The sequence below is a fragment of the Malaya genurostris genome, chromosome 3, assembly GCF_030247185.1.
Source record: "Malaya genurostris strain Urasoe2022 chromosome 3, Malgen_1.1, whole genome shotgun sequence".
Taxonomy (NCBI): Eukaryota; Metazoa; Arthropoda; class Insecta; order Diptera; family Culicidae; genus Malaya; species Malaya genurostris.
In genome coordinates, this window is record NC_080572.1 from 63,646,447 (window position 1) to 63,660,171 (window position 13,725).

General features: G+C 37.6%; 1 protein-coding gene across 5 annotated transcripts in view; it reads left to right on the forward strand.

Moving 5' to 3' along the window:
* Positions 1-13,725, forward strand: part of LOC131435731 (rho guanine nucleotide exchange factor 11) — a 285,860-nt gene that overhangs the window by 252,134 nt on the left and 20,001 nt on the right. The gene's annotated exons all lie outside the window — the stretch shown is intronic.

The window sequence follows — 13,725 nt, forward strand, 5'->3', positions numbered from 1 at the left end:
CTGAACTGTCGCGACTTCTCCTTTCTGCCACCATACAAGACATCCATATGCTAAAATTGGTCTAACAATAGTTATGTAGATCCAATGAATATATCTGGGTTTGAGTCCCCATGATTTTCCAAAAGCTCGTCTGCATTGGCCGAAAGCCATGCAAGCTCTTTTAATCCTGAAATCAATGTGAGCAGACCAATTCAGTTTTGAGTCAAGAATAACCCCGACGTATTTAACTTGATCGACCACAGTGACCTCTGAACCAAAGAACTGCAACGGACGAGCTCCTGTAATTATCCTACGATGAGTGAAAAGCACCATTGATGTTTTACCCGGATTTACAGATAATCCAACCTGACAACACCATTGTTCAACAGATCGCAAGGCTTGCTGCATTAAATCAAAGAGAGTGTTAATGCTTATACCGGTCATCAATATATGATAATCGTCGGCAAAACCATAAGTCGGAAATCCAAGGTTATTAAGTTTCCTTAACAAACCATCAGCGACTAGGTTCCATAAAAGTGGGGATAGTACACCACCTTGAGGAAAAACCCAAGATATTCCGTTCACGACTGCAATGTTTAACCTCCTGCAGCCATTCAGCCATCGGCACGGAAATACACCTTGACTTAGGAGTTCCTATTTTTGTGGCCTTTTACGACATGGAACAGGAAACCAGTGGATCAATTCTTGGTAAAAAATAATTCCGCCGGATGCCACACGGCTTACCTGTTTGGTGGACTTATACCACCGGTACAGGTGGACCGTAGCGTTATTCTTAGCCAGTTGGGAAACCGCTACCGACACTACACGGCTATCTAGGCTGCTCAGAGAGGGAAGTTAACATTGATGGTCAACTTCCATGGATGGCCGAGCAGCCTCGACGCCGTTCTATTGACCAAATGTCATCATAGCCGCTCGGGGAGGCATGAGATAGGAACTAATCATACTAATTCATGGACATACGAACTATTTTTGATTATGCTAGTCTTTGAATACAGTTTGTGGAAGTACCATAAATAAAGGAAAAAAACTTTAAAGAGACATGGGGACGGGTATAGCGTGATGGGTAAGTCGATGCCCTTTCACGCAGCCCTTCTGGGTTCGATTCCCAACCACCTTAAGGTTAAAACCTCTATAATCGAAACAAAAAAAAACTTTAAAGAGGAACTCATTTCTACATCTTATGGAATACTTAATCGATTGTCACACGTTTAGATTTTTTTTTTGTTTCAATTATAGAGGCTTTAACATCTTAGTTCATTCGCCTCTTCGGACCAGAAAATCGTTCTGACCCTATGTGCGGGGTTGGGAATCGAACCCAGGCGGGCTGCGTGAAAGGCATCGACTATCCCATCACGCTATACCCGTCCCCTACGTTTATATTGAAAGGAATAATTTTCAGGTGTTATACAATTTCTATCTTCGATTCGTCTTGCAGTTCCTAAATTTTAACTACAATTCATTTAAAACGACTGTCATTAGAATAATTTCATCAATACTAAACACAACGAAGAATATTCACGCTAAAAACGCATGCTGATTGATAAAAAAAATATTGTTTTTAAAAAACAATACACCATTGTTCAACCATTACATCGCTCATTACAGTAGGTCCATAAAATAGACATTACATCAATTGAAGACACACCTTTTTTGCATGCAAAAATTTTATTCAAACACGAACTTTAAAGCTGGTTCGATTACGGCGGACATTGTTTACTGTACGCACAGATAGGCAAATGATAGCTGAATCAAAACAACGCCTGACATAGACGAGTGGAACACGCATCGAACATGCCTCGTAGTTACGCTTTTAGCTCAAGTCAGTCTTTCTCAAGATACACATACTACTGTGAGCAAATTATATTTCGCGCGGATACTTTAATTATCGAAATATTTTTTCTTGGTTGGTATGACTGTCACTGACATCTGTACCAAGTGTCACGTCAAAATATTCATTATTGTTTAGTATACGTCTCTGTATTTCTGAAGTGTTAAAAATGCAATCGGCGATTTTTAATTTCACTGAGTGAAATTATTCAACAAAGACGTTCCAGTGTCTCTCTTGATCAGTGCGGTAAAATTTCATTTTCAATCGAATAATATAAGATGAAAATGAAATTTATGGCCGCTGATCGTCAGCATATCCCTACTAATTCATTTGACTTTTGCTGCCATTTTCAAGTGAAGCTCCCGGAATTCGTCGTCAGTTGAATAATCGTACCTAGTCATTTGAAGTTTTGCTTGCTCAGTTTCGAGTGGCAAGTAGTGTACCTCCTTCATTGCCTTCACTCTTGGTAGTAAGCAAGTTCGAACGAATAGAATTATAAATGAAGTAAAGTATTAAAAATGAAAACTGAAAGAGGAAACAATTAATTTATGCCTATTCTGTGATTGATATTTCAGCTATCTGGTTTGTCTTTCATCTATTATCTTGAACCAATTCGAATGTTTACATGAACCTCATTTGAAGGTCGCTCTCACGCTATTGAAAGAGATATTTTGTTGACGGTGGTTAAACTGAGCCTCGATTGAGAGAAACGAGTGATGAACTGAATGCTGCCCGTTCGGGCCGTCAGCACACATTGTGTGTGTCAGAGAGTGAAGTTTACTGCATTAGAGAGATCGCCAATGTGTTCCATATTCAGTTTCAATTGAATTGAATGAAGTTTTACTGCACTGCTCTTGATAGCCAGTAAAGATAATTTCATTGCTATGAAATCAACATCGACAATGCTTACGTCGTTGATGATAGTACTAAAAGTACTATCATCCAACAAATATTACCAGAGAGCTCGCAGCTTGCTAATGTAAAACAAAACAAAGTATTATAGTAAACAATCATATACTACTCTACTACTCACGAGTATTTCATGTGATTTTTTTTTATTATGTCATTTATTTCATTAAGTGCTTCGTTTGACGACCTAAGAAGTTCAAAAATGAGAAATAGACTGAAGGAAAAATTTAAACTTTTTTTTATTTAAATAAAAAGTTCAGGCCTACTCGCTTACACGCTTCACGTGGCCGATTGAGTCATACTGTTGAATCTCGTTGTCAGCTTTTTCCTTGGGAAAGAGGAGCTCCCATTTCCATCTAGCGAGGATTGAGGGGCACTTTGTCCGTGGCTCATGTTATCATCAATTGTCACTGGATTGTGGATGGTTTCCGTTTTCTTTTCGTTTTCCTTGTTATTCGCAGTTTTGGCCTCGAAGTACTGGGTCCACTAGTTCCCGTTTCTGAACGGTTGTCATTGTCTTTGGTTGAAGATGTCCTTTTCGCAGTTTCAGTGCAAAGATTACCGTAGTGTACAGGTTGATCACAAAACTGACATGTAACCAGCTGATTTGCATAGGTAATTAGGGTTTTACACGGATGTATCCCACCTTGACCACAAATGATGTAAGATGGAATTGCCTTGCGTAGTTGCATACGTACCACTTGCACGCCATTCCGGATACTGGGGAAAAAATTCCGCCATACTTCCCTTTCGACGAAAAGAATTTCACCGTACTACGACATATTTTCCCCAACGAACTTATCGCTGGCCTGTGGGCCAGCCTTCAAACGCTCCAATAACGCTATATAATATTAACTGTTATTGGGACAAATATTACACCACGTACATCCCAAAATACCTTTCCAGCAGTTGCTGTCCACTCAGATGACGATCGTTATGATTCCGGAGTGAAGTGATGTATCCATGTTTCATCCATCGTCACATATCGACGTTAAAAAGAACGGCTTGTTACGTTTGTTACATGGCCAAACACTGCTCAGAATCATCAACACGTTCTCGTTTTTGGTCAAAAGAAAATAAATCAGAAATGAATCATTTCAATTTTAATCTATGGCAACTATTTAATTTGATTTAATTTAATAGTTTCATTTTAGTGTCCTTATAAAACATTTTATGGAAAAAGAATCAGCAGGCCATTGAATATTTCATGGATAATTCTAACTTAATCATTATATCAACACAGTGACAATACAAAGTAATGCATTCCACGCTGACTATCTGAAATAATTATTATTCCACTTTTAAAAATATAGCGCATGGCAACGCTCTAACTAATCGTTTGATATGCCAACCCGAGCTTCACATACGTCTACATACGTTCAATAACTATAACTAGTCTTTCTCTCGGCACCTAATAAAACCACATTATTTAAATATTCCTTCCTATGCTCGTGTGTCGTCTAAATGGGGAAGGAAAGTGTTCATTGAAATGTCTACCGAACGACACTCTCTACACATGACGAGGGTACAGACAGTTGATAGACAGGTGGCCGCGCGGTACGTTTTCCAATTAAACTGTTATCATTTGTTTTTTCCTACTCCTTTTCCAAGCAACTCCACCATCGGTGACACAAACAGCACACACCGTTAGGCGGAGGGGGAGACTGAGCAATATAAATATTAGTACAGGGCATAGCTCTGTAGCTGAGCTTGATGATCACATGATGACATTGAAACATACCCCACTTGTTTAATGGCGTCGTGCTCAATCATCTGCAGACTCGAGGCTAATATGGTGTTCTATAGTGGAATTCAACGTGAAACCAGACAACCATTGTTTTTATTTACTACCGATCGATCGAGTATTTTTCCGTTGAAATTTTACGAGGTTCAATTCCATATGTTACATCCTTCTGCGTAAGGCACTGCCAGACGCAGCGTCCGCCACGGTTTGTTTATGGTCAGTAATGAGTTCATCATTCTGCTGTTTACCTTTGATAAACGCCTCGTCGAAGCTTGCAAAAATGGAAGCTAGAAGCAAATTTGGGTTACGATAATCGGTGGCGAGAGAAGGAAACGTATTCTCTGAAAGCATCCAGATCGATTGAAGTGTTTGTAACTATTATAGTTATAGTACAAAACTGTACTTACGCATCAAATTACAGCCTGAACTATATTTGTACTTCCGTAACACAGAAAAGGAAGACTTCATCCGTACTTCTTGTTACGGAATGAGTTCTCCTATTGAACTTGCAAATATTTACGTATGACACACACTTATTTTGATTTTATTTTATGTTTTATCCACGATAAAACTGATATGTCATAAGTTCCGAACCTGGAGGTAATTACGTAGGCACTTACACTGATAGGCCAAATTAAGTACCCACTTCATCACTTGTTGAGTTTTTCTTACTTAAGCTAGTTCGAATTTAAGTTAACACAACATGCAACTCTTTCACGACGTTTTATTTTTCATTTTGTCGTAACTAAGACTTATTTTATCATAAGGTGACATTTAAAAGTTTCAAATCAGTTTTTGACCACGATTATTTCGAGTTGTACTAAGCAGAACAACATCATTCTTTCTCTATGTCATCGAAAATATGTTCAGCATATTTACGAATCAACTTCAGCTTGAGCTTGACCGACCACCCCAGGTTTCCACTCTGTCACTGATCGGAATCAACTGAAAGAGAACAGATAATGTTTAGATAATCAGTCCTAAGATTGGCAAATCATTCTTCAATGTAAACATGTAAACTCTGGTAAACCCAGAGTAGAATGATCAGTACCGACACCGGCCTGGTCCGAATGTAGGTTGGGTAGGGAATAGTAAGGGTTGTTAGTCCAACACTTGTTATTACTAGAGCCCATAATTATTGCTGCACACTTTACAAGTGTTGATTGGTTGGTCGAAGTAATAGTTTAGTAAAACGAGTCTTCAGATTTGAAACATTAAAAAAAATGTTCATGACTATTTTTCCCCTAGATTCCACACGGCCTCTGGGCTGGTTCTGTCAGTGGACATTTTGTGTTTCGATATTCAGTAGGCCTTAGCATTTTCTGAACAATTGAAAGACATTAAACCATTCGCTTCTTCTATGAACCACAAATCATTCACTAAGCCTAATTCATACTTTTTTGTATGTTTGATTTCATTAACCCCGCCTTATTGACTGTAAACGTGTAAAGACGCAAGTATTGAAAGTGTAGCAGAGAAATGAATCTAACACGTCCAAACGTTTTCTTCAAGCGAACTTTATTCTAGTGTCTTATTTCGATATTAGTTTATGATACACTGATTCGTTTCTACTTTATGTACATGTATGTACAGAACTTTTCAGCATTTCCAGAACAGTGTTGCTGGTAAACGGATTCCTATACACGCTTCTTCTAACCAAGTGATTTACCAGTACATCATACAATCCAATCTTATTATTCTGGTTGTTTATATTAAAAAGTCGTATACTCTGTTAAATAACTAAACATAACAAAACAACAAGAAAGTTCTTTCGTTTAACTAGCGCCATTCTCAATTTTATTCGCGTGCGATATTTCAACCAGGCAGTTGTACTGTTTCGTTTTCTCGAAACAACTGTATTTTATCAATATTCAACAGTAGAAACATCGTGATCATTATCCGTATTGCACTCACGGACAATCCAACTCCAGCACCAGTTTATTATTTGTCAGAACTATCATTATTATCATGAAGAATTATTGCTATTATTAGCTCTAATTCTGAACTCGACACGTTCAAACAAGCGTTCCAAAAAGTGCGCACCCTGTGCGCTATACACAGTTCGTATCGCACGCTCGGAGATGTTCAATATCTGTTGATCTAATGAAGTCTCCAATTTGCTGATATATGCGTTTTTAGTTGAAAAACCAGCCTTTAAAACAGCATATTTTCAATATTTTTCGTTGGGGGTATCAATGTAAACATGTTGTTTAAACAAATATTTTTTTTTATAAGTTAATTAACGAAACTTTAACTTTCCTAATAGCTATTTAGTAAGCTTCGATCAGTGGAATCGTAAAATTGATTCGATCAGTGGAATCGTAGATTATAAATTTCAAAGACCAGGTGTTTTACAATTTATTGGATTCAATCGAAACTTCAAGCAATTATTAAAAAGAGAAGAAATTTATTTTTGGTGAAAACCCTGATACAGGAGTCAAACCAAATTTATGAGAAGGTACCACAAAAAAGATTTGATTGAAAAATATTTTTACTCGAAGCTCGCACGATTTTTGAAAGAATGCCTCGAGTGTATAAATTAAAATATATTAAATTTAAATAAACAGTATGAGAAAACATTTTTATGTGACTATCGCGAAATTCAAATTAACGGAAAAATGTCACGTAAGTTGAAGCCGTATTTTTCTTGACTTGGTACAAAATCTAGGTGTCTTATTTTTTGTCTCTGTCATGGAGATTCTCCGCTGATTCAAAGATTCATAGGATTTTTTTCAAACGCTGCCTTGCTGGCAATAGTGAGTTGATACGAACCACCATTTTTCGAATACAGCAACCGAGCAACCTTTCGATGGGAATTTATTAAACACATTGATTTCCAATAGATTTTCTGTCTATGCTCGTTTGTTTTTCATTTCGGTATTCCATAAGTGAATCAATAGTATAAAACCTTTTTTAATCTACCTAGTGGTGTTATGAAGTCTTTCTCATATTACTTATATTTTCAAAAATATCACTAGTAGATTCTGTGAAAAAAAATTGTCGGTCTTGAATAAAATAAAAAACAACTTTCTTTGGGTAGAAACTAACATAACATTTTCAATTTGTAAACAGTTATGTCAAGTTAAAAAGAATCTTTCTTTATTTTGCATCGTCGCACTAAATGATTAAACACAATGATTAAACACTCTATGAATCTGGAACCGACAGTCGGACTCGGATGAAAATGAAACAGCTCTCCGGGCCAATTTTCACTGGTCAATTTTTCAAGTGAGTGCATAAACTTTCTATATGAGAAAGGCAATAAGTGTACTTTTATAGAAGAGCATCATTATCATGATCTTGTGAAACACTAACAAGTAGGTACAAATTGAATAAAAGAATTAGAAATTTACATATTTTTCATCTGAAAAATAAAAGCGCTATACGAAATTGAACAAAGCACGCTGCGAACGGAGCACAGCTGCACGTACTGTAGCGTACAAGTTTTGCGTCGTCATTTTGAATGACGATTTGAATGTTTTGACACTCATCGCCCTATAATTTCGGAACCGAAAGTCGGATCAGGATGACATGGCACAGTATATTTAAAGACAATTAGAGCTTTAATTTGAATTATGATTCGTGAAAATTGGCGTAACCGTTGCTGAGAAATCGAAGTGAGTTCCGTTTTTGGACATTTTCTTCATTATTATCGGTGCTTTCGGAAACCGGGGCCTAGATCCGCCAACAAGATGATTTTGCAGTAAGTTTTATACAAATGTCTAATTGGTCGTGAAATGTCTGTGAAGATCGGAGACTTCATTATAGTGCCTTTCGCTGTCAACTCTGGAGTACCTCAAGGCAGTCACTTAGGTCCATTCTTATTTTTATTCTACCTCAATGATCTCAACTTCATATTGAAATGCCACAAACTATCCTTCGCAGACGACTTCAAGCTATTTTATTTAGTTAAATGTCAAGAAGACACTATATATTTGCAGTCACAGTTAGACTTATTCACAAACTGGTGTCAGGATAATAGAATGGTTTTGAATGCCTCGAAGTGTTCCGTTTTGTCGTTTACTCGTAAACGCTCACTGATTAACTATGACTATAGCATCTCGCACAATATACTAAAACGTGAATCTTCCGTGAAAGATTCGACTATGTGATTTCGAAGGCCTCCACGCTCTTGGGTTTCGTCTTTCGTGTTACCAAGAGCTTTAATAATGTATACTGTCTTAAGGCATTATATTGTGCTCTTATCCGTTCGACGCTAGAATATGCAGCTGTTGTCTGGGCACCTCACTATCAAATCGACATTGCACGCATCGAAACTATCCAGCGTAAATTTGTTAGATTCGCTCTGCGCAATTTACCTTGGAGGGATCCTACTAATCTTCCTAGCTACAAAGATCGTTGTAAGCTTATTGACCTGGATCTGCTATCTGTTCGTAGGAATGTCTCCAAAGCCGTTTTTGTTGCTGATTTATTACAATCACGTATCGATTGTCCCGAACTTCTGCAATTGATTAATCTGGACATTCATCGACGTAATCTACGCTCTCATCGTTTCTTGAGCTTACCCATTGCACGAACAAATTATGGTTACAATGAACCATTTTCCAGTATGTGCAGGACATTCAATAGCTGCTCCAATGTTTTCGACTTGCATCTATCCCGAAATATGATCAAACGATTGTTTCATTGCCACTTGTCAGATTAACTTTGGATCAGGATTTGTCTGTAATCGTTTGTATTTTTGTTCAACCTAGTGATGATTGAACAAAAATACAAAAAATTTTCCCATCACCGTTGGAAACTAATCAGATTCGCTCGATGATACTAACCCTTTCGCTTCCCTTTTCATTTTCTTCGTCTTCTTTATTTCTATTGGAAACTAATCAGATTCGCTTGCAAATACTAACCCGGTCGCAATTCCTTCTTTCCTCCGTCTTCCACCATCTTTTCGATCACTTATTAGATCTACTTTCCAATTCTAACCCCGTCTTTCTCTCCGTCTTCCACCATCTTCTCGATCACTAATTAGATCTACATGCCGATTCTAACCCCGTTGTTCGACCACGCTTACTTTCCACCCCCTCCACCTACCTTCATCATCCATTTACCTATCCCTATTTCTCCGCCAGTTGAAGCAAGAACACCATTGTTGCCCTGTAGTGCTTGGTGTCATCAACTAGATATAGGGTTATAGGTTTAGTTTTATTTATTAGTTTTTATTGTTAGTTTTAAGCCTTATTGTATCTGTTGGATCATTGTAATCTGTTGATACGAAAGATGAGGAGGTTTTATGCCTGCTGGAGAGAGAGATTGCCAAATTTCATCTCCATCGGGCTTTTCCCTGCTCCCAAAATAAATAAATAAAATAAATAAATAAATAAATAAAATGTGCATCTCGTTTCGTCATCGCTTGTGAAAAAATAATCATGAAGTTGAAAATCGCTAATCGCACTGTAATACCGGAACCGGGAGTCGGATCTGGATCAACTTTTCGGGTTTTTTGAACGGAACTTTGTATGAGACCTTAAGACCTTTCATTTGAATCTAAGTTTTTGAAAATCGGTTCAGCCATCTCAGAAATCAGAAATATGTGGATTCCTCGCCCAAAAAGGCTGGTGGGTAATATCACAGACATAACTGGAGGACGTGAATACGAATAAAATTGACATATTTCTTTCTCACTTCCGGATAGAGATAATCATTCGTATTAGATTGTGTATATTTTGCAACTTTCATTGCTTCGTTTCCAGAATTTCTACGATGCATCTATACTACAGTACGATTAATTTTCGGCAAACATATTCTACCATACAATTAAATAACACGGAACAAATACAGTTTTGTAGATTTTCAAAAACCTGAAATAGGATTCAGTTATAGAGTCATAGTTTTAAATTCTGAATCTGTGATCTGGAACGAAATTTTGAAATAGAAGTATGAAACTAAATCCGGAACTTAAAACTATTCAAAACATTTTCAATTAATCGTCACACTTTTGAATCCGCAAATGCACGAGAGTCTGCGAACCCAGAATGTAGACTCTATTTGTCGCGATTTGAATTCGTTTTGTAGCCGACGAAATTACATCAATAGCCCAAATGTATGCAATTATATGTTTGTACATGATTGCGATACGAATATCGATATTTAAGCTTCTCTTCGCCAAGCTTGTATTCAAGTTTTGTATGCAAGCAGTTATTTTTATAGCGGTTCTCTACCTTTCTGCGATTTCGATTGAAGTGATAAACTTTTTCTCATTATCAATCGAGCTCATCTTATATAAATTAGAAATTAAGAAATTAATTAAGTTTGAGAAAAAATAGATTTTAAGTTATTTATGGATTTTTTACACTGTTGAAAACTTAATCACAAATTCCTGATTATATTGCTGATAACATGGAGAAAAAATTATGTTGTTGCGTTAAGTATAACAAGAGATATTCACGATCAAAAACTTATCACTCTCCCAGAGGGTAAATTCTGAAAAGGCGCCCCATAGTAAAGTAAGTCGTATTCACGACAAAAAAAATATTCTCCTTTTTGGATTTGAAGAAAGAACCTATTTTTTACTTTTTTGATGTTAACAAAGTGCTGCTCATTGATAGCGATGTCAAACAAATAAAAAAACATGTATGTGACAGTTCTGCGAAAGCACAACTTCAATTGATTGGTACCATCTAGTGAACTCTCATTTGAAGCTTACCTTATGATCAAAAAAGAACCGGAATTTTCATTTTAAAATTCCCGCGCTTGTCCAATCGGTAAACTTTTATTCTCTCAACGTTGGCAACACTTTTATACACATTCTGTCAAATTTTGACGCATATCGTACGATTAGTTTTTGTTTGGCGTCTATACAAAGAAGTTGAAAAATTTTCGTGTGGCGATTTTTATAATGGATGAAAATTTAGAACAACGGCTCGCCTTCGAAGCGCCATTCGATCGATTGTTGTGCGGTTTCGACGTCATATTCATAGATCCACATCTCATCACCAGTTATGATGCATTCGATGAATCTGGGATCACTATCTGCGTTGGAAATCATCTCTTTGGCCACATCAACACGACGCTGTTTTTGAATGAAATTCAGCTTTTTTGGCACCAGCCGAGAAGCGACGCGTTTCAAACCCAAAACATCAGTTAAAATGTGTTCGGCTGATCCATAAGAGATGCCCAACAACACAGCAATCTCTCTAATCGGTACAGAACGATTTTGCAACACGATTTGCTTCGCCGATTCAATGTTTTCTTCAGTAACAGATGTTGTTGGGCGGCCAGGGATCTCATCATGATCCAAGCTTGTACGGCCACCTTTGAAGCGTTTACACCACTCGTATGCCTGTGTTTTTCCTAGACACGATTCACCAAAGGCCTTTTCTAACATTTCCAACGTTTCGGAACACTTAAATCCATTTGCAAGACAAAATTTGATGCACGCACGTTGTTCTAAATTTTCATCCATTATGAAAATCGCCACACGAAAATTTTTGAACTTCTTTGTATAGACGCCAAACAAGAACTAATCGTACGATATGCGTCAAAATTTGACAGAATGTGTATAAAAGTGTTGCCAACGTTGAGAGAATAAAAGTTGCGTACAACACAAATGTATGTGGATAGTTTATTTTCGATACACTTCTTAATGGGGCTACCACGTTTGGCATAGAATCGTTTGGCATAATACCGTTTGGCATAACGCAGTTTGGCATAATAGTTATTTGGCATAACAGTCATTTGGCATAACAGATGAACATGCTGCTTAATGTTAATTGTTTTTATTCACTGCAATTTTGAAAGATCTAATACGGCTACGCCTCATCGTATTTAATGACCTGCTGTCCGACCTCGCTGCCGCTCGTTCGGACTTAACTGAGGGATAAACGCCCGCAACTAGACAGAGGTGATTTCTGCATTCTCCCGCAACTTCACTTTTCAGTTATCCATATCGATGGTGGTTTTGTTTGAAGCAGAGTCCGGTTAATGCTTAAAAAACCATTTTGGTTTTTCATTAAAATCAGTGTTATATCAACACGCAAAGTTTTTCTTCTTCAATGTCTCTAATAATCCAAAAGTAGGGAAAAGAACCGAAAGCACAATAACTAACACACTCATGAACCGCATATCATGAAATTTCGGTAGAACACTAGAGAGATTTTTAATTAGCAGTGCAATTTTATCTGTAAGACCGCGACTTATAGACCGTCATAAACAGAATCAATTTTGTTGGAATGTTATAATTTTTATACTGCCGTTTTTTTTTAGAAAATTGCTTCCAGTTTTATATTGTTCCAAAACCAACTTTTTTTCTATATTGATTCCTTTTCTCTATAGTTGTTTCTTATTAAGCCTAATAAAGGTAATTAGGGTATAACTTTCTAAGCTGTCAAGAGGACTCAGGAATCGTGGGCCGCAACTGTGTTAGTCTCTGGTGGCTTAAAAGTAATTGGATATGGCTGTCAGTGACGTAGTTAAATCGCTGAAGTGAACGTTGCTAGCTTTAACTACCACAGATTTAAGGTTTTAGCTCAGCATGACCGGGTTCCTTGAATTTGGATGCGCTGACGTAATGATCTGCAAGAAACTCGATGCCAACCGAGGAAATAGTGCGGTACACTTACAGACAGATGCAGTGACCGAAGCTAAACCATGTAGGAACCAAAACAAACGACTCACTCGTAATAGTATCATTTATCATTCGCCATGTTGTGGCCCTGTGTGTTGTGAATATAAAGCAACCCAATCCCGTCCCAGCCAACATCGCCGGGTGGCGATTGGAGCGCGGGTGAGATACGGAAACAAACTGACAGTAAATTAATTCATATTTCCGAAACCGTTTTGTCGGTTTCAGTGGAATCTGAAAAACCGCGGAGACAGCTTCCCGTGATTTGCTTTCCTAAAGCTGTGTAGCGGTTTGCATCTTTTGCATCAACGCACGTTCCAACGATCGACATAATCGGCGGCTGTGGCGTCAAACGTGTTCGAAAAGTGAAATCAAATCAACCACACCGAAGCGAAGAAACAGAGACAGTTGAGACAGACAGAGTGATCAATCGCTCCGACGGTAGTAGACTGTCGACTATCTTCCGATTCAGTGAGTCGTCTAATCGAATTTGAACCGGCCGGCCGGATTGTAGAGGGCGACAAAAAAAAAGCACTATCGGAAGGAGTAAAAAGTCCAGTAACCACTAAATGGTATACTTCCGGGAGTAGCTTTTCAGTCGAATAGGTTGTCGTAAAGTTGAGGTTTCAGTTCTGCTTTATTTAATTTAAACAATCTTAAATA